The sequence below is a fragment of the Mustela erminea genome, chromosome 5, assembly GCF_009829155.1.
Source record: "Mustela erminea isolate mMusErm1 chromosome 5, mMusErm1.Pri, whole genome shotgun sequence".
Taxonomy (NCBI): domain Eukaryota; kingdom Metazoa; phylum Chordata; class Mammalia; order Carnivora; family Mustelidae; genus Mustela; species Mustela erminea.
The window spans coordinates 77,910,996-77,933,072 of NC_045618.1; the positions used below are offsets into that span (position 1 = coordinate 77,910,996).

General features: G+C 34.6%; 1 long non-coding RNA gene across 1 annotated transcript in view; it reads left to right on the forward strand.

The window, feature by feature from the left end:
* Positions 1-14,715, forward strand: part of LOC116591221 — a 198,026-nt gene extending 183,311 nt beyond the window's left edge. The window contains exon 6 of the long non-coding RNA XR_004285882.1: positions 14,555-14,715. This is a non-coding gene — a long non-coding RNA (uncharacterized LOC116591221). The remainder of the gene's footprint in view (positions 1-14,554) is intronic.
* Positions 14,716-22,077: the final 7,362 nt, after the last annotated feature.

Below are 22,077 nucleotides of genomic sequence, written 5' to 3' on the forward strand. Positions count from 1 at the left end.
AACATTTAATTTAAAATTATGTTTTAAATATAGAAATTACTAAATTCATTTAATATCTTATGTATAAGAATTAGTCTGTAGGTAGTTTATTGTTTTATATTTTAAAAAGTAAAAATTGGTGCCTCAAAGCCCCCTATTTCAGGAATTTTCTTATGGTGGGTATTCCTTAAATGTCCTTTGTAAATGTGAGGATTCAGCTGTCCATTGGCATAGCTATACCGCCAAAACCTTGATGGGTCTATCATTGCCTTGGTGAAAATAATTACTGTATGAATAATTTTTCCCCTATATAGCTCAAGATGAAAAAATGAGCCTTGTATCTGTTTGGTTTGGTAGTTCCAGGGATACAATGATTGTTTACTGTTGTATTCTGAAACAGGCAAACTATGAGCTAAACCTTTGGTAGTCTGGTCACTTTAGCAGCCACTGGATAAAAGTGACTTACTAAGTTAATGTTCTTTCTTATTAACACATGTCAGAAATTGAGATAAGGAGGAAGCTTGAGGTTGAAATTTTCCTCCCATAGGAACACATCGCTTAGCTCTTATGGGTTTAGCACACTTTTAATATTTTAATGAAGGCTTTTTATGTGCCTGTGCTACTTAATATTCCAAATTAAGGTCTATTCTCCTCCTGATATGCACATGTAGCTCCCATTATGAGCCATCAAGAGGAGTATAGTAGAAAAGCCTCTATCTGCATGGAACAGCACATGTCTTTAGCACAGAAGGTCAACAATCATGCTTTGAGTAAGCTAAGACTACTAAATGAGAGCTTCAACACTTCAGTAAAAAGTGTTTTACATTTTAGTCAAAGCACCAGAGTTGGATAATGATAAATTTCAATATGTTCTCAGTCAAAAATAATTTCATAATTTTTCTAATGTCATTCTCCACTTCAAAAAAGACAACACATAAATCCATGATGTGAAGGTACCTCAGGAATTTCAGAAAAGCATAAATTTAAGTTTTAATGGGTAATGTAGCTTGGTTAACTGCCACGGTCTTTCCACTTAGGTCCTGATGACCTGAATTCACTCTTTTTTTTTTTTTTTTTTTTTTTTACTAACGGCTGGTGTCTATCACTAGGAGGAAGAGAAGATAAAAAAAAAAAACCTACATGGAAAATTTTCAGCTCTCTAACACTTGACTAAATGAGAAAATAACTAGGGATAATATTTATTTAAGGAAAAAAACCTTAGCAATATACTGAAATATCTAAAGATGAATAAGAGAGTATGTTGGGTCAGAATACTACTTGAGCAAATCTGATCCTTAGGAAACTCTGTATGCATTTTTATTTGCTTTCTGGAGCAAACAACCAGAAATATATCTCTGCCTAATATTCTACCCATTTAATGAGGTCAGAGAGAACTGCTTCTGTGCACTGTTGTGAAAATGGAAACTATCCGAATTTTAATCCAAAGAAATCACACACTGTATTTAAAAGTAATTAAGGAAGAGATGTAAGTGTCTACCTCTCCCTTAAGAAATGTTGAATTGACATAACTGTAACTAGGATTAATCTAGGGTTGGAGAAAACTGATGACGATGACAACATAATGATATATTTGAGAGATTCTAAGCTAAATATTTGGAAATAAAATTATAACTCCACATCTAACACCATCGGTGCTTCATTATTCAAAGTTAAGTCACTGCTCATGAGGGCTAAAAAGGACAAAATTGAAAGGGACCTAGAAATTATAAAGCACTTACCCTTGGTTTTATAACAAGGAAGCTGGAGGCTCACAGGCTTATAATTAGTTATCACCTATTAATACTTCACTGTGAATGGTATTTATCAGATCTTTTACAAATACTAACTGGCTATAAATACATTGTTATTGGAGAGATTGTTATTCAGAAGTCGAAAGAAACAGCTACTGCTTTGGGATATATTCCAGTTATCTATTCTTGTATAATAAACTACCACAAAATTTAGGGGTATAAAACTACATTTATTATGCTCATGGAATGTTCAGTGACAGGGAGTAGTTCAAGAGCTGAAGGGTGAAAGAGTTTGGGCTGGAGAGTCCCCTTTCAAGATTCTTCACTCACATGTTTGTCACCTAACTTAGGATGACAAAAGAATGGACTCAACAAGGAATGTATATCTGGGGATCTACATGACTTCACTCCAGCATGACAGCAGTTGCTCTGGGCTCCTAGAGCATGTATTCCAGTAAAGAAAATGGAAATTACATAATCTTTTATAGCCTAGTTGTGGAAGTTATCTGAGCACATTATACTGAAGGTACAACCCTGCCCAGATTCAACCTTGCCCAGATTCAATGAGAAACACTTATCAATGAAACTTATGTTAAAGACTTTGTGTTTTAGAACTGCATCAGAGTGGGATGGGTGGAATGGAGAAAGAAGACACTGAGATAGTTCAGAATTCAGATGAGCAGTGACATTAAACATAATCTTTCTCTATTGCTGTCTCTAGTTGTTAAATGTAATTTTAAATTTAGAAGAAATAAAAGGAAAGGAAAAAGAAATATCAAAGAGGTCTTTAAATTTTGTCTTTAAAAGTCTTTAAAATTTGTTGTAGTTTTTCTTAAATAATGTTCTCTCCCATGGCTTATATGGAAAGTTGTGATTTGGTATCTTTATGAGGGCCAGAGGTAACAATAAGAGCATGATTTTTTACAGGATAAGATTGGTGAAGATTTAGTCCATAGTGGTTTCTTTATAACTGTAACTCAAGATATCTTGCTTAGAAATTTTAAAGTGATAGAAGTGAAAATTGGGACGATATTCTTTTCACCTATTGGATTTGAAACTTCCTTTTAGCATTGTCTTTCCATTTCTTTCCTACAGTAAACTTGCAAGGTTATAAACCTTAAAGTAGGACAGAGTAAACTGGCATTACTATTTAAACAAAATGAGTGATGAATGGGAAAAGTAATCAGTTTAATTAGTCAAAATGAATTCTTCAACCTAGTCAAGATTTCTTTTGTTAGTTGCTTGAGTGAGTTTGGTTGCTCCATTGGCAGTGTCTGCTGAGCTAGGCAGGTTTCCTGGTAAGAGATTTGGACCTATATCAAGGGTCATTTAAATGATCAGGAGAAGGCTTGAATAAAATTTGGGAGGTTAAATTTCTATGGTTCATATTAAGTAGGTGAAATCCCTTTATACTGAAATGGTTTATATATTCTTTGAGGGAGAATAAACTAGGGAGCTGTGGATAGCCATCTTTCATTAGGAATATGAAGAAGCAGTGAGAGGCAGAAATGAAATTGGGGATGGAGGAGAATATATGGAGAGAGAGAAAGAAGCAGAGGCTGCCAGAGATGTAGTGAATGTGCAGAGAACCAGAGATAAACAACCACCTGGTCCCCACAGAGAGACTGTCTTTCCAATTGCTTTTTCAGTCTCTAATTTTAGTTATTTCTTAAGTGTGGAAAGTATCTGATAATTTTCATTTCAGTGAAACACTCATACACTAAAAATTTTGCTTCATCTAAAAAATATTAACTTGTTTGAGTTGTACTTCCAAAATATTACTCAGACTTATGTGCAGACCAAAATGCTGAACATTGTAGGTGGAGGTGTGGTTAACAAAGATAAATGAGATACTAATGTTTTCTTAATGGAGACCACAAAATGAGAAAGGAAATAAGATATATACAAATAACTTCACTGTAGTGTATAGTATGTAAAATAGCTTAAAAGAGGGAAGAGTGATTCATTCAGCATTGATCTAGGCACTTGAGATATATTTGTGACCAAACATATATAATAGATCTTGCATCCTAGTAGGAAGAGATGGAAAAAATAGACATTGTATATGTAAGTTAAATAGCATATTAGAAGGTGATAAATACCATGGTTAAAAAATAGAAGAGGTAGAGCTAATCAAGAGTGTGGGGGGTGGTGGGAGAGTTGTAATTTTAAAAAGGATAGTCAAAGTAGGCTTTATGGAGAAGGTGGTATTTATGTGAAGACTTGATAGAGGTGAGGAAGTTGGTCATAAGAGTATCTTGATGAAGAACATTCTAGACAGATAAACCAGTCACTAAAAATGCCCCAGAGGGGAGTGTGTTTGGTTTATGTGAGGAATAGCAAAGAGACAAGTGAGTCTTATATAGAATGAACAGAGGAAAAAGGAGTAACTGATGAGGCTACATAAATAATGGAAATGATGGTTAATGTAGATCTTTGCAGACTATTGCCTATTTTATCATGAATAATAAGAAAAAAGCTCATTTTAAAAAAGCTTATTAATCAAGAAGATATTATAAAAATCCATATAAGAAAATACTGGTGGATAAGACCAGATGATAGCAATCAAATTACTGGGAATTAGTTAGATTCTAGATAAAGTCTAAAGGTAGAGCCAAAAGATTTTTTCATGCATTGGACAGGGTTTGCAAGAGACAGATATGTAAAAGAATGTTTAAAGTTTTTGGTGTGAGTAACTGCAAGGATGGTGTTTTTACCCTCTAAGATAGGGAAGAGCAATTTTGGATGGAAGATTAGGAGTGCAGTTTTGGACATGTCATGTTTGAGAAGTTTATTAATCTTCTTGGTGGAAATATCAAGTTCATTACATAGGTTTGGGACACTGAAAAGAAGACTGGGTAGGATAAGTCAATTTCTGAGTCTTTGGCAAAGAAGTGGTATTTTAAGCTATAAGATTGGATGACTCATCAAAGAAGTGAGTGCAGATAATGAAGAGGAGGTGATGATATATTGAACTTTGGAATATCCAAAATTAGGAGGTCAATTCAAGGAGAGAGTGCTTCATGTACAAAATACAGAGAGATTGTTTTATGTAAAATAAAGAGGTTTGAGTAGGGAAAACTTATGAATGAAATAACATTTCAGTTGAATCCTGAGACTACGAGGCATCTGGAGTGTGTAAAACTGAGGGGGGTGGTGTAACATTATAGTAAAAAGGAATAGGTTGAGCAATATGTGAATGAGAGATAGCAAGTATTTCACTTTGACTGTTAATAGCATATATCAAGGTTTAGCAGTAGGTTATGTAGATAATATAGACAGTATACTGCTGTGAGTAGACAACTGTGGTGGGCCTTTGAACAGAGTGACATGATGAAATGGTGCTTTAGCAAGAGTAATCTAGCAGCATAGTGTGGTTAGATTGAGAGGGGTTGGGTTTGGTATCAGAGAAATAAATGAGTTAGAGATTAAATGAGATGATATATAAGAAAGATGTGTGTATGTGTATGTATATGTGTGTGTGTGTGTGTGTGTGTGTGTGTGTGTCTGTGTATGTGTGGTTCACTCATACTTTGTCACTGTGATGGTTAATTTTATGTGTCAACTTGATGGATCATGAGGTGCCCAGACATTTGCTCAAGCATTATTCTGCTTGTTTTCTGGATGAGACTAGCATTTAAATTCGTAGGTAGAGTAAAGCAGATTGCTCTCCCTAATGTGGGTGGGCTTCATCCAGTCAGTTGAAGACATGAACAGAACCAAAGCCTGACCCTCCTATAAGTAAGGGGGAACTTGCTCTGTATGACAGTTTTTGAGCTATGACATTGTTTTCTCAGGCCTTCAGACTTAAACTAGAACTAATGCCATCAGCTCTCATTTGTCTCCAGCTTCCCAACTGCAGATCTTGGGACCCATCAGCCTTCATAACTGTATGAACCAATCCCTTCTAGTAAGTTAGTCTCTCTTCTTCTCTCCTTCCCCATGCGCACACGCACACACACAAACACACACACACACACACACACCCCCTATTGGTCCTGTCTAGAGAACTCTAATACACTTACTAAGGAACTGGGGGAATTATTTATTTATTTATTTATTTTTTAAATTAGGTGTGACTGAAGGCAAAAAGAAAAAGTTGTTTTAGTAGAGTATGGCCTTGCACCAGGCCCTAATTTTGTACCATAATTTTTAATATTTGCTCCCTAGGTTAGTAACTTTTTCATATCAAGTCTTATACTAACAGCTGAAAACTACTAGTCTTTCATTATTTAACTTTCATAGAGCTTTCACTTAAGGTACAGGCTCTGTTTTTATAACTCAAAATACAACTTTAACTCATATTCTATTGTGCTAAACTGTGTAGTGCTAAAATAAAAGAAGTGTTGTTATCATTAAGTGTGTGGCCTACATGACACCTGTTGTTACTGACAGTTGGTTTTTTCCTAGGTCATTTTGCACCCCATCTATTTCATATTTATGTTCTATGGTGTCACCTAGGGTTTTATAGGTAACCTCTATCTTATTTATATTTTGTCTATTCCTCCACTACCCCTAAAATATGTCATTAGTGGAGGTACATTATCTATTTTGTTCATTACTGTGTACCTGTTGCCTAAAATAGGACAAGACACATAGGGACTACTCAAAACATAATTGCTAATTGAATGACTTGACTGACTTAAATGAGTGCATTTTGGGGGCTCGAGTTTTCAGATTTGATGCAGTCTGACAAAAGTTGTCATACTACGAAGCTATCTTTAACCCTAAACTATTTCCATTTTTGCATGATTGTGTATTTCCCCGGAGGTAACAACCATTGTTCTGTTTGAAAGTTTTATATCTACTTTAAGATCTTGGAAATTAAGAGAAGATTAATGTGTTTAAGTTACATGTTCCAAAGTAAAAACAAAATGGGTAGAAAGCCAGATTTCATTATAGTAAGAATATTTTTACATGAGATTGATGCTTTTAACATTTTTAGGTGTACAATAAAATTACAATATCATAAAGTAGATCTCTAGAACTTATCTTGCTTAACTAAAACTGCACTTGAATCTGTGCTAAAGTATTTGGAATAGTTTATGACTTTTTGACTTCTTGGTCTGTTCTTCTGTCTTGAGGAAGCCTGTTTCTCTGGCTCTCAAACAGTTGTTCACCTCAATTTATAGGATAACAATGCAGAATTCATCTGAATAGACAGACAAAATGTATGTGAGTTGCTTAAAGAAAATATTGAAAAAAATGTGAGTTGTTGGGGTGCCTAGATGGCTCAGTAGTGACATGTCTGCCTTCGGCTCAGGTCATGATCCCCAGGTTCTTGGATCGAGCCCCACATTGGGCTCCCTGCTTGACAGGAAGCCTGCTTCTCCCTCTCCCACTCCCTCTGCTTGTGTTCCCTCTCTCTCTGTGTCTCTCTCTGTCAAATAAATAAAATATTTTATAAAGAAGTGACTTGTTTTTGGCGCTCATCAGCCAGAATGAATATTAATTCAAGTTCCTGCACAACAGCAGACTGACACATCTATCTCTTGGTGTATCAAATATTTATTTTTGAAATATTGCTCATAAGTTTTTTTTTTTTGGCTCAATGCAACTGCCTTTTTTTTTTTAATTCAGGTTTATTGAGGAATAAATGGCATAAAAATTGTAAAATATTCTCAGTGTTGGGGTGCCTGGTGACTTAGTTGGTTGAGTGTCTGGCTCTTGATTTTGGCTCAGGTCATGATATCAGGGTTGTGAGATGGGTCCTTTGTCTGGCTCCCTGCTCAGTGGGGAGTCTGCTTCTCTCCGTCTCCCAATGGCCCTCCCACTGCATGCATGCACTCTTGTCTTTCAAATAAATAAATCTGAAAACAAAATTAAAGTATACATTGTGGTGGCTTGATATACATATTTTTGTGAAAGGATTCCCCCCGATCAGTGCAACTGTCTTAATGATATTATCCATAATTTTTTTTATTATGTGAGAGAATATACTCATATTCTCAAGAATAGAGCATTATAGTGAGTTATCAAAGTATAATAGAGGCTAGAGCCACCAATGGGTAATGGTTTTTGCGAGGCAACTTTTCATACATCCTGTTTGCATGGAAAGGGGAATTTTCTTTTAGACTTCAACTATTCTAACATATTTTTCCATTAATATCATCAGAGTATGTGTAAGCAAGTTTTTATTGTTCAAACTTTAAAATTTTTTTAGGACTAGTAACATTTTTAAGTAACAACTGGAAGATATTTCTTAATATTAAAAATGTCAGAAAGAAACTTGCATATTTTTGACCTGAAGTGGAACCTGAGGAAGTTTTACATTCTTTCTACTGTAGTAATACCGTAAACTGAGCTTTCTCTACTAAAATTGAGCAATTTCAAGAGCAACGTCACCCTACAGCTGACATATTCAACATTTTTAGCGTTCTTCTTTGCTATAGGTTTAATAAAACTTTTTCATATGACTTCCATCCAAAAAACCCCAAAAACCCAGTGACATCATCAAATTTTGTCATAGAAAGAATGTGAAGTGTTAAATTGTTATTATAGTAAATGGATGACAAAAAATTGTAGATGTTGTCATGACTGCTATTTCTTTGCTTTTGAGATTAGGAAATTCTCTTATAATTAGGTTATTTTAGCTCTTTTATAATTAGGTTATTTTAGGTTAATTTATCCTGTAATTAGGTTATTTAGTATTTATAATTTAGTTATTTATATTAACTATTTATGTGTAATGGTTCATACAAGTGACCACTGGAAATACAATCTTGAGTCATTATTAATGAAAAATACTATGGAAAGATATAGACATTTATGTGAATGAATATGAAGAATAACTTTAGTTTTTATCCTAATAAAATAAGCAGACAAATATTAGATAATATATCAACTTTACTTTTTAGCCCTCAGAAATCTATTTTTTAACTTGAAAAATATATCTTAAAATTATTCCCTATTGCTCTAATTAATTAAGTTTATTGCTGTTATGTGGTGTTTGATATATTATGGTGTGTATTTTCTACCTTTTATTCTTGCTTTAATAGGTATAACTGAACCTGAGAAGTGAGAATTTCTTTACCTCAGTGAATTCCTGGTCTGATCTCTAAACCTGAATAATTATTGAAGGTTATTTGAATCTGAGTTCTTTTCATGAAATTTTAAAATAACAGGTACTGTTTAAATGGATTTTTAAAAAATATTTTATTTATTTGTGAGAGAGAGAGAGAGAGAGAGCACAATCAGGGAAGAGGGGCAGAAGGCAAGGGAGAAACAGAGCCCCCCCAACTGAGCAGGGAGTCAGATGCAGGGCTGGATTCCAGGACTCTAGGATCATGACCTGATCTGAAGGGAGATGGTTAACTGACTGAGTCACCCAGGCACCCCTATTTAAATGGGTTTGTATTATAGAGGGCACGGATTGCATGGAGCACGGGGTGTGGTGCAAAAATAATGAATACTGTTATGCTGGAAATAAAAAAAAAAATATATCAAAAAAAAAAAAATTGAACCAGATGACCTAGTTCAATGTAATGTAAGACATTTTCTGCCAGTATGAGCCTAGAGAGCTTGTCTGGCTTAATGATACATGCACCGAGTTATTGTATTTCACATTTTTTTGCTACCACTTATTAATTGTACTCTTAAGGAGATTTCTAAACTTTCTCAGATATTTCTCTATCCACAAATGTGAAGTTTAATATTATATAAGGTTTCTGTGAAGCATAAATATGATAATTTATCTGGAGCCTGGCACATTATTGTGCCAGTATTGTATTATTGTGCCTGGCACATACTTGATACTCATTACATGGTAGCGAAACTATCTTATAAATAACACTATACATAAAATGTAATAATCTCTCCCTTGGCACACTTTCCTTGATAGAATAATTATACATAGATTTAATTCTAGTTGCATTTTATCAAATTTCAATTATTTTTGGATTGAATAAATGTGGATTGCAAGTCATTTAAAATTGTATAATCAAAAAACATTGGGTCCATCAAAAAAAATTAGGTCTGGTTGTCCCATTTACAGCCTGCTGTAAGGTGTATTGCCCACATCTGTTGTCTTTTGCTTGTATTCTGTTGCTCACCTTGAAGTATACTCTACTCACATTAATATATTTCATAAAACACATTTTCCTTTGTGATATGCGTGTTACTGTCTGGTCCTTAAATTCCACATAGAAATACTGTATGAGGGGCACCTGGGTGGGTTAAAGCCTCTGCCTTCGGCTTAGGTCATGATTCCAGTGTCCTGGTATTGAGCCCCACATCAGGCTCTCTGCTCAGCAGGGAGCCTGCTTCCCTTGCTCTCTCTCTGCCTGCCTCTCTGCCTACTTGTGATTTCTGTCTATCAAATAAATAAATAAAATCTTTTTAAAAAAGAAAAAAAAAGAAATACTGTATGATCTCAGTGATTGAAGATTTTAATAATTCTAAATCTCTATGAAATGGGTGTGGAATGGAAAGGTACAATCACCTAGAGTAGGAACAAATGGATAATGACAGTACCTCAAGAGAGTAAGACATGTGGAGTCTTTAGAAGGCAAAAATTAAAGTATATATGCACTCTTAGGGTGATATTAGACATAAAAGATGAGGTTGCTGTTAGGCCTGCTGTTGCAAATTATAGTTGTCACACTGAAAGTTCAGTGATGAGTGCATTCTTTTACTATTTATTTGAGTGGATATAAAGATTTTTATAGATTTCTTCAGTTTCTATATAATATCTAAATATTTCATCTGAGAGTTCAAGTCATATTTTAAAAAAAAGTTTTACTGTTGTATGGAGGTATATTATGTGGAGAGGCTGCGTTGTACTGGTTAAAATATACTGGGAGTGAAAAAGCTGTTCTTATCCAAATTCCACTGCTTGCTAGTTATTAAAATCTCTTTGAGACCCAGTCTCTTTGTCTACAAAACAGATAATAATATTTCTCATGTTTAGCTCAATTTTAGTTCAGTTTGTATAGAGCATAAGCTAAGAAATGCTCGGATGATTCCCCTTTGCAATCTTTAGAGTGCTCTGCAACACAAGATGTATTATCATTTAGTACTAGGAACTGATTTTTGGTAACTTTTGGTGTCCTTATCACTATCGAAATCTACTAGTAAGGTTTCAAGCATTATAGTATTCCCTACCAGGTATCCCCTTCCCCAGGATTTACTACCTAAGTTGTCTTTCTTTGGAAGATTCGTAGTAAAATTATATTAACTTTCCATCTTGATGCAGATATGGCCATTCCATAGTCTTCTGCCTTATGGTTTCAGTCCATTTACTTCCCTATCAAACATGCAGTTCTCTAATCATTTTGTCAGTTAAAGTTTTGTTCAGAAAAATGAAACCAAGCAAAAAGAGACTTAATACAAGGAATTAAGTGTTTATAAGGACCTGGGTATATACAGGGAAATGGGTGTTTACATAGGGAATTAAATATTTATAGAGGTATTTTAGGGAGGTTGCCATTGGACTTCTTGTTACAGGATCACAACAGTATAGCTGTGATAAAGACAGAGCAAAACCCTGCTATTGCCACTGCTAGTACCTACTACCACTGCTACCTTATACCCAGATGGTTAGTGACAGGGAGCAAGAATATTCAGTGTGTCAGAGCTCACTTGCTAACCACCATTACCTTCAAAATACACTGGGAATATGACTAATTTACTTCTAGAAACATAGTTTCTAAGGGAGTTGAAGTTGTGTGATTTTTCCTTTTAATCTCTCCAAGAGGAGAGTAAAATGAAGTATTGTGAAAACCAAGTCTAATAACCACCAGAGTGTCTATGTAGTTAATTTCATTTTTCTAGTTGTTCCTCAGTGACCTAGAAACTTTTTACCCTCGAATTCCATGTCCCTATCTACTCATGAGATACTGCAGTTCTGCCTTAGTCCTTTAAGGATTATGTGAGGGGAGAAAAAGGAACCTCACCTTATGGAGCACTATAGTTAATTAAGCAATCATTTCTTAAACTCCTCTCAGTCCAGTTGGTATGTATTTGCAAAAGTAACAGGAAGTAATTATTGGATACACATATTCTGAAGAAACATGTTACCCTTACTGAGAAACTGAAGAACTCATTCCAAGATATGTTCCATCAGTCTAGAGAAAAATGAATTTTTATTATAGTCCCTATATATTCCCCTTATAAATGGGGAAGTAGGGTCCTTGGGTTTTCTTTTAATTTCCCAGGTGAACAAAGAGATGTATTTATTCAAGTACAGTGTTTGTCAGCAGGCAGTATGCATGGTATCAGTTTCATTCCTCTATCACTGTGAGACTGATAGAATCCATATCTCTAGTTGGAGGGCAATTTGATATCCATATTCTTACACACTTTTGGACATTTACAAAGTGCCTTAACATTCTAGGACAAAATTCAGACCTTCTTTAAAGATACAGAAAGAATTCACAAACTACTATGGCACTCATGGAAAGATATTTCATATCTCCTGTCGTGGCGGAGCGTAATTAAAGACCTGTCCAGCTGCCATCTCCCTGGGTCTACCAGCATGCCTATAATAAGGTTGTGCTTCCCTAACATATTCTGAGTGATTAAGCACAGCTAGAATACTAATGTTGGTTTATTTGGACAGCAGATTAGATCCTTCTTGTGGGCAAGTCTGGGTTGGTAATCCCCCACCTTTTTGGCTGAGATTTTTCTTAAGAGTTGCATGCAACCTGTGCTCCTTCTTGCTCTTGTTCTTTCACCGATGTCAGGACTGCATTGCAATCTGAATGTTTTCTTTGCCTACTGCTTCCTCCCCTTTATTCTTAGAAGGTGTTTCTCTAAGTCTCTTGAAAGACTGATCCCATCTCAGTATTTGCTTCTCAGATGACCTGAACAAATACAGAAACTTCAAAGATTACAAAGTAGGGGTGCCTGGGTGGCTCAGTGGGTTAAGCCTCTGCCTTCGGCTCAGGTCATGATCTCAGGGTACTGGGATCAAGCTCCGCATTGGGCTCTCTGCTCAGCGGGGAGCCTGCTTCCTCCTCTCTCCCTGCCTGCCTCTCTGCCTACTTGTGGTCTCTGTCAAATAAATAAATAAAAATCTAAAAAAAAAGAAAAAAATTTAAAAAAAGATTACAAATTAGAAATTGTTTTGAAGATGGTGGACATAGAATTTCCATCTTCATGGAAAATAAGAGTGGGAGTGACTGATTAAATCTAAACAAGGGAAGTTACTTCAAGTAGCATTTTCAAATACAAAATATTACAGGTCCTGAGATGGGATAATGTTGGAAGACAAGTTAGAAATATACTTTTTAGAAAGCTTTGGGAAGAGAGCCAATAAATATATTGACTTGTTATATTTATGATCTATAAATAATGCCCTAATCTGTGAACATTCTCCCTGAGTAGTGGACCCCTGTCACTTTTAGCCATAAAATTGTGCTACTGAACTGTCGATACTATCCATCCCTAATATTAGTTTTGGACAGGTTAGCCGCATTATAGGTTCAAAGCACTCAAGGTTGCTAATCATCATTTATGGAATTTGTCTGTATATTAATGCATTTTGGGGTTCAAATTTGGAACAGAGGCTCACTACAATATAGAAACTATCTGAGCTTATTGTTGTTAGTGATTTAAATAAGAAAAAGTTACCTTTATTGTAGATGGTGCTTCTTTCAGGGTGTGGTAGCCCTGGTAGTCCTAGTTTAGCAAACCACCTTCTTTCTCCCACTGACTCCCTACTATAGCCCATCATTAATCAACATATTTCTTTAGTATGGAACTCTGGCAGTTTTACCCCTCCCTAGGATCTGCCTTTGTATTGTAGCTTGCTTAAGAAAGCACTTCTCATTTTTCCAAAGGTCTACATTTTAGGGTGTAGGCAGAGTTCTGTAAGGAGATGAACATGATGCCCATAACAAGTAACAAGAACACAGAAAAAAATTTCAACTATTCACATTTGGTATTTCATATTAAACTGTTATCTTTCTGCAATACTCATAATTTGTGTTTAGAATATGTGATTATTATTATTTTTTAAAAGATTTTATTTCTCTATTTGACAGACAGAGATCACAAGTAGGCAGAAAGGCAGGCAGAGAGAGAGAGGAGGAAGCAGACTCCCCGCTGAACAGAGAGCCCAATGCCAGGCTCCATCCCAGGACCCTGGGATCATGACCTGAGCTGAAGGCAGAGGCTTTAAACCACTGAGCCACCCAGGTGCCCCCTTTTTTAAATTTTTTTTTAAAAGAAGAATATGTGATTATTTTTCAAAATGTTTGCTAACTCATTCTTTGCACAAAAATATGAGCAGCTTAGGTGGGAAATACTGTAAATAATTATATATTTGAAGTACAATCACTGAAATAACTCAAACAGATTTTAATATGTGAAATTATCTGTTGGATGACAATATATGTTTTATTATACTTAATATAATTTCCAAGATACATTATATATATATAGATAGATATTTATATGTATATAGGTGATATTTATATGTATGTATGTATGTATGTATGTATCTATCTATCTATCTATATTTCTGTACTCTCTTAGTTCATCCTGAAGATCATCCTTGGTGTGTAATTGAGACAGTTTTCCTTCAGTCTGAATTTTATGAGCTTTTAGTAGCCTCAGCTTCAATAACTATTTTCTTAGAAAGTCTGTATTTGTATAAATATATTAAACTTGATTTTTCACTGAAAGCAAATATGGCTACATTTATTATTCCCAGTTTGAAAATAAAGCCTCAAATCATAATCTCTAGATAAAGGACTTTTCTTTCATGGTCCTAGGTAAAAAGAAAATCTGTTTCACTGTTTACTTAACATTTGATTGTGATGCAATAAATAAAACATTAGCCAGAGAGTGACTGTTATTTTCTCTGCTTTTTCATTCTGTAGGTTGTGTTTCATGTGGATGTAGGTATGATGTGCTGTAGCAACATGACGTCTTGATTAGGTGAGTCTCTCAAGACTGCTTTAAAGAACATTGTTACTGCAGAGTTCCCAAGTCATGACATTGTATTGTTGGTATTCCTAGCCTAAATACTGAGGAGAATAGGATTCTTTTTGCTTTCTTGCTGATCTTTGGTGGAGTAAATCGAATTCCAGTTTCCAAAGAAATAGTATTTGTGGGTTGTTTTTTTTAATGGGACTTTTATTAAAAGTGAAATCAGGGAAGTATCTGAAAAGTCCATTAAGGTGAGGGCAAAGCAATATCAGAAAATCAGGGAAGTATCTGAAAAGTCCATTAAGGTGAGGGCAAAGCAATATCAGAACAGGTTATATGTCATCTCCTTCTTATAGAATAGCCATAGTAGAGATTTATAGAGCTCCAGTAATGGACATGTCTTATGTTGAAACAGTTAGTACATTATACATGCAAGAAATATATCTTGATTAGTATTCTTACCCAATCTGTACATATGTAATTTTTCTGCTAATATATTTTGGCACCAAATCCGTAATTGTGTACATTCACTTCCAAAATTTTCTTGATTTGGATACAGTCACTCTTGCTGATTGATGTCTTATTTATTGCATTGCCACCAAATGTTAAGTAAACAGGGAAGCAATCTTATACTATAACTGGTTAAGGTGCTGCAAGAACAGGCAGGTGAGCATCTGAACAAATGGCTTTTCCTGTCTCATGACCTTCATGACCTAGTAGGTAAGATCTTGATTCTGTTTGGCAGATAGAGGAACATGTCCCAGAGTTATCAGGTTCCTGTTAGTTTATACTGCCATTTAGGTGTTGATAATAACTAATAGAGTTGTGCAGCTGGTCTGGTGTAGTAAAATGAATGTTGGCCTGCCAGGAACATCCCTTCATATTAATCTTGTTTTTTATCTGATCATGTGTGCGATCATGTGTAAAACATATCACTTTTTACAGACATAGTCTCTTTATCTATAAAATGAAGTGCCCCTGTAAGGTGATTCTCACCCTTAATTTTAGGTTTGTGATTGTATAGATTTTTAATGAATGAAAATTTTTTCTGTCTGATGAATGGTAGTAGTGCTCCAGTTACCAGAATGATCACACTGTATGCAATTGGACAGGTCGATTATGAACATGATAAGCATTTAAAGTAATGTGATTTTCTCATGTCTGGAGTATTTCTAAATAAAACCAGAGGTTAATGAACTGCCTTGTTTGATTCAAGATGCTATAGTTGTTTTTCTCCTTCTACTAATTCTCTTTCCAGGCAGCATGGATATCAATTGAATGAAATATTAAGAACCCTTCCAATTTTATAGTTTTATGAACTATTACCTGATAACACCAGATATTGGTATTGAAAGAAATGGGAACTTTTCCTGATTTCTATTCCTCTTTTCTCTTCTTCTTTTTCCTCTTAGAAAAACAAAATTTCTTTCCTAGATGACCCATCTCTTTGTAATGCAGAATAATTAAAATATTCAAAAGCAAAGTGTCACTTATAGCCATCACCTTTTAAGAGTGTTCAACCATATTTTAGTTGAACTTGCATATTTATGATAATGTCCTTTTCAAATCACCCTTCATAAAACACTAAAATATTAATACTGACCATTGTGTGAGTATGTTAGTTTTAGTAGGAGTATTTTCAGATGCTAAGTAATCAGTTGTGCAAATAACTGGTAAAAACTGCAGTCCTATCAGAATTTGAGAATCTTATAACCTTTCTTCCTGTTGTAAGTGCATAGTCAGGTTGCTAGAAATAATATTTTTTTTCTTTTATTAGTCTTATTATTATTAGTGAAAAGACACATATATCAGGATATTTATACATTTACCTGGGAAATATAGAAGGAATCAGTGGTATATGTGGTGCCAAGCACATTATATATTTTTAATGATTAAATATTTCAAAAAATACATATATGTGTGTGTGTGTCTATACACACACATATTCATTCTCTCCAGGTTGATTAGATAGCTCCTTTCTGGATTTATAGGCTTTATTTGCCTAAAGGGACAAAGGGAACCATTTAGGAGAATGATGCAGTTAATTATAATTAAGTTATAATTATATAACATTCTGAAAATATTCAGTATTTCCCACCGTTTGATTTTCACTTCTGGAAGCTGCTTTTCTCACAGTAGCAGATTAGAATACTTAGATCCTCATACCCCCTCCCCTGTCATTCTTCTTTTCATCATGAACTCATATTTTTTTTATAAAAACATTTTCTGAAAAATTGATACTTATAGTGAATTTTGCAAACTTTTAACAATATAGGATTTGAGATGTTTTACTCCAAAGAATTAACATAAAATGGTTTTAAAAGCACACTTTTGGGGGCGCCTGGGTGGCTCAGTGGGTTAAGCCGCTGCCTTTGGCTCAGGTCCTGATCTCAGGGTCCTGGGATCGAGTCCCACATCGGGCTCTCTGCTTAGCGGGGAGCCTGCTTCCTACTCTCTCTCTCTCTCTGCCTGCCTCTCTGCCTACTTGTGATCTCTCTCTGTCAAATAAATAAAATCTTTAAAAAAAAAAAAAAGCATACTTTTGTGAAAGTATTATCACCTCCAAATTGTGTCTTGCAAATCCTGTCTATACTATCACTCTTACATATTCAGGATGAGAAATAAAGAAAATGGAATGAAACCAAACCAAACCAAACAAAACAAAAAGAAGAAAATACTAGGGGAGAATAATCTATCATGAAACAAGAACAAAAGCTCTCAAGTCTACTGAAAAGCAGGTGGGAAAAGTAGATGAATAAATATAATGTATGGCTGATCCAAAAACCTCAGTATAGTCTAGAGTATCAATCTGTAGAAATATAGAACAGTTGCCCAAAATTGTTAACAAGTACTAACACTAACCAAATTAAAAGATGCAGTTCTCCCTTCTGCTAGTCCCTCTTCCCTAGCAAAATAATTAACAATAAAATTGAAGGCAACTGAAACTAGAAGTGAAGATCTTGGGAAATCTAGTAAGTAGATTATTGTTTTCTAACAATTGTTTATTAGACTGTATTTGTTATGTGGTTATGCAGGACAGTTTTTCTTTGCCTTCCTATATATTAGGTACAGTATTATATTTATCTTAGGCAGAAAATATAGCATCTGATAGGAATTCTAAATGCCAAATGGTAAGATGACAGTTTCATTATCTGTGAATCTTAATAGCCCTGGCAAATAGCAAATAGCACTATTTTTTTTCTCATAGAGAGAAGAGAAATACAGATAGAAGAAGTTTAAGTGAATGAGTTATGGAGTGTGGTCACAGAATCTTTTCTAAGTAGCCTCTTAGGGAAAATAAGTTCTGATGAGGAAACCTGGATTTGTTTCTCAGCACTGACTTTGTGGACATACTTCCTTGAGGAAGTGACCAAACTTCTTTGTGTTTACTTAAGAGTAAAATGAAAAGATAGGATTAAATGATCTCAAAACTTCTTTTTGCTTCAGGTGGTTTCGACATAATAATGATACATAAGACTTACTTAGGAATTAGATTGTATTAGACCCTGTAGGATCCTATCACTGTAAGTTTTATGTGGATTGTGTATTTGTCACACAATCCTGTGAATAGGTACTATTATTAGTTGGCTTTTTTTTTTTAAAGATTTTATTTATTTATTTGACAGACAGAGATCACAAGTAGGCAGAGAGGCAGAGAAAGAGAGAGAGGGAAGCAGGCTCCCCGCTGAGCAGAGAGCCCAATGCGGGACTCGATCCCAGGACCCTGTGATCATGACCTGAGCCGAAGGCAGCGGCTTAACCCACTGAGCCACCCAGGCGCCCTATTAGTTGGCTTTTATGAGGAAATTAAAGCTTAGGGATTCAAGTATCAAATAATGCACACGTTTAGGAACAGCAGAGTTTAATTTTTAAATGAGGCCATCTGACTCCAGAGTCCACCAGCTTAAGGACCATGCTGTATATACCTAATGTTATCCACAAGCCAGTCAGGACTTAGGAAGTTATAAGTGTATGAAACCTGCATTCTTTCCAGCTTTATTTTCCTGGAGTAGATAGTTATCTGCTCATCAGCCTGGTTTATGCTATAGTGAAACATACTTTCCCTCTGGTTAACATTTTCCATTCATGTTCACTCTTTAGCTGTAATCAAGATAGTATCATATCTTCTAATGAAATATTTCTACTGAATATATTCCAGAGACTGCCCATGCAGTCATTGAACATGAATCAGAGGGAAGGTTTACAGAAATTATAAATGAACAGTCAAGGGAGAGTCTTTTGTAGCAAAATTATAGGAGTGTCTCCTTAGGTCAAAGTCAAAGTAAGGATGAATTAACTCCTGAAGCAATTTCGAAAAGGTGAAATTCAATGATATTGCAGTTGTTGGACCAGGTGTTAAAATGTTATTGGGTGTTAATTTAATTTTCATCCTGTCAACACTCATCTGAACTGTAACAGCTGCTAAACACGGTTCCACAAGAGCAAACCATCCACAGAGAGGAAGCAGATGCCTAATCAATAGGGCCAATAGAAATGTATGGCTCAGCTAAGCAACCTGCACAAGGGGGAATGAATCCCAGAGGGCTTTGTCTTACCTGAATGGAAAAGAATTTTAAAGATAGTGAGACTATTTAAGCAGTAAGAACAGAAGACTGAAAGTCCTAGGTTGGCTTCTTGTTTTATTGACCCTTTCCCTTCCTTTCTTTAATTTTGCATGACCTTGGATTGACAATTCCTTGGTTTCTCAATTCCCCTGAGGTTTCAGAGATATTGAGGATGTTGTTTCAAATCCATTGCTATCTTACTGCTTTTATCATCTCACAAGCCTTGCATAGTTCAGAGTAAAAACTGACTGCTTCTTTAGAAAAGTTATAACATGAAAGAGATACTAATGATGATGTAATAGTTAATAGCTGTTCTTTGTTGCATCCTAGATAGATAGGAATAGGTGACTTGTAACTGAGAAAGACATTTTGAATTTTAATAAGTTTTTGACTGCTATACTTGCTAACATGATAGGATGTGTAATTTCCCCTATTGGAGATTTTTAAATAAAATGGTAGGTTACTATGTTTATGCCAAGTGAAATCTTACCTAGAAATTGTGGTTTGACTATATTAACCTCTTAAAGTTAATTAATTTGCCATGCTTTTAATAATTTTTTATAAGTTAGTATGCTTCATCAAAAATATCCTCTTTGTTTAATGCATCTGACTTGGCTATAAATCCTTCTGGGATTATGTGGTTATGTGCCAGCCATTCTCTAAACTCTCCTATACAGGAGAGTTGTGGCATCCTGGAACTTCAGTATAGAAGGTTTGGGAGCTGTTTTTCTTTCTTTCCTTTTTTTTTTTTTTTTTTAAATAAGTGAAAGTAACTGGATTTAAATGAATAGAATGCAAATTTTATGTAGTTATTAAAATGATTCATCTTTCAAACAGTTTGAATGTTGAGATAGACTTTTTTGGCCTATATGCAAACACTCGGCGATTGTTCTCCTTTTAGGGATCAGCAGGGAAAAGATTCACTATGGCTAGTCATCTAATATGTTCTCCTGAAGGAGAAATCTTTCATTTTCCTGAGCTTGTTACATGTCAAATAAAGCAAAACAACACAAAACAAAGAAACATCTGCCTTCTATGTAGAATTTTACAGAGCTTATATTGTTCCCCTTCTTCTGCTTTCTATTTCTGTAGAAAGTAAAGGGGTCTAAGGAAGTATGCAGTGTGGGTTATTTTATCCTATATTGGTGTGGTACTACTGTGACCTTACTTCAAAAAAAGGTTAGTTTTGAGTAGGTAAAATAATTGTGGCATTTGGGCTGATGAACTGGACTTTAATATTTTGGAGATAAGATGAGTTATTATTGGGAAGAATTCAAAACACCATCAGAGGCACATTGAGAATTTTGTATTATGAAATTTTTATCCCAAATGTAAATGCAAATAAGGCAGATAAGGGGAACTGAGCCAGGTTTTTTTTTTCTTTTTAATTTTTTTTTTACAGTGTTTGAAAATTCATTGTTTATGCACCACACCCAGTGCTCCATGCAATATGTGCCCTCCATAATACCCATTAATAGAACAATAATTTTGAAATGACTCTTTGGAGATCTTAGTAGAAAAACAGAAGGTAAAAGCAAGAATTGTATTTCTTAGTACCTAACTGAAACTGGGGACAAGAGCCAATATTGGTTATGTTTTTTATGACAACGTACTACATGGTTCCAATTTTGTGTTAGGTATTTGAAAAACCTAAAGTTTGTTGCAAGAATATGATTTTAAAACTTCTTTCCTTCCTCACTCCTCTCCCCTTCTCATCTTCCTTCCTACCTGCTCCTCACCCTTTTCCTGTTGGTAAGAAATGGATGTAGATGGAACACTTTGATAAATGGATTTTGTATAATTTCAGTGAAGAAATACGTACTTAACAGGTTAAATTGGGTTTCTCAGTGTGTTCACACATTATCAGAGTTATTTATAATATAACCTGTATCCTTATGGCTAAGGATGAATTTCATTATACAATTTTTATAAAATAGATAATAGATTAATGAAAGTTATTATTTCCTTACTTTCACTAATTAGGTTATTATTAAATGAAATCAACTAAATTCTGAAGCTTTTAATGGAAAATTGATGTAGCTTTTGTGAGCCCTAGAAATCTTACTTCTTTGTTCTATCACTGCAATATATAGAGAGATCCATCATCAAAATTTGATATTTAAATCAAATTAAAAGGTATGATCAGCCTTATAAAATTTATGAAAAAAGTTAAATGAAGTTCATAGAGAGATTAATGTTTTACCTTTTCAGTTACAACTAGAAGGTTTTCTAAAGAGAAAACTGCTTACAGCTATTCACTCTTTTTTTAGTGATTTCCATACAAAAATGAACAATTTCAGGTGCCACTTTATTTTGACTGTGCTGTCTAGTAACTAGTGTGATTGTTTGATAGATCAGAGTAAGTAAAAAATGAGAGACAAAGGAGGAGACAGAAAGAATGCTGGTAACATTCTGTAAAAACCCCTTTAAGATTTAGACATGTTTTAATCTTAATTGGTTAGTTCACATTTCACTCAAGAATTTAGTAGGGAAGATAATGATGTACATAACTTCGTTTATTTTCCCATATATTTTTTATATAGGGTTTTAGACTTATAATAAATTTTAAAGTTATAATAATATAACATCCTACTACTGTTATCATACAAGTAAATACGCATTGCCTTTTTTCTATAGAACTTTGAAGAGTTTAGATACATCACTTAATAAATGCATTGTCATATACTCATCCTATAAGTCTATGCTTAAGTTTTAGAGTGGCTTATTTTTCATCTAGAATAGGGTAGTCTCTAACTTTCTAACACCTTTAATGAATTACTTAGTGTTTGTTGTCTCCCTCAATGTACCTCTATGCTTATCATAATACCTGGTACATGCTGTGTTGAATTAAATTGAACAGAATTTCTCAGATACTCCTTTATATTTATTTGAAAGTGCTTATCCGCATT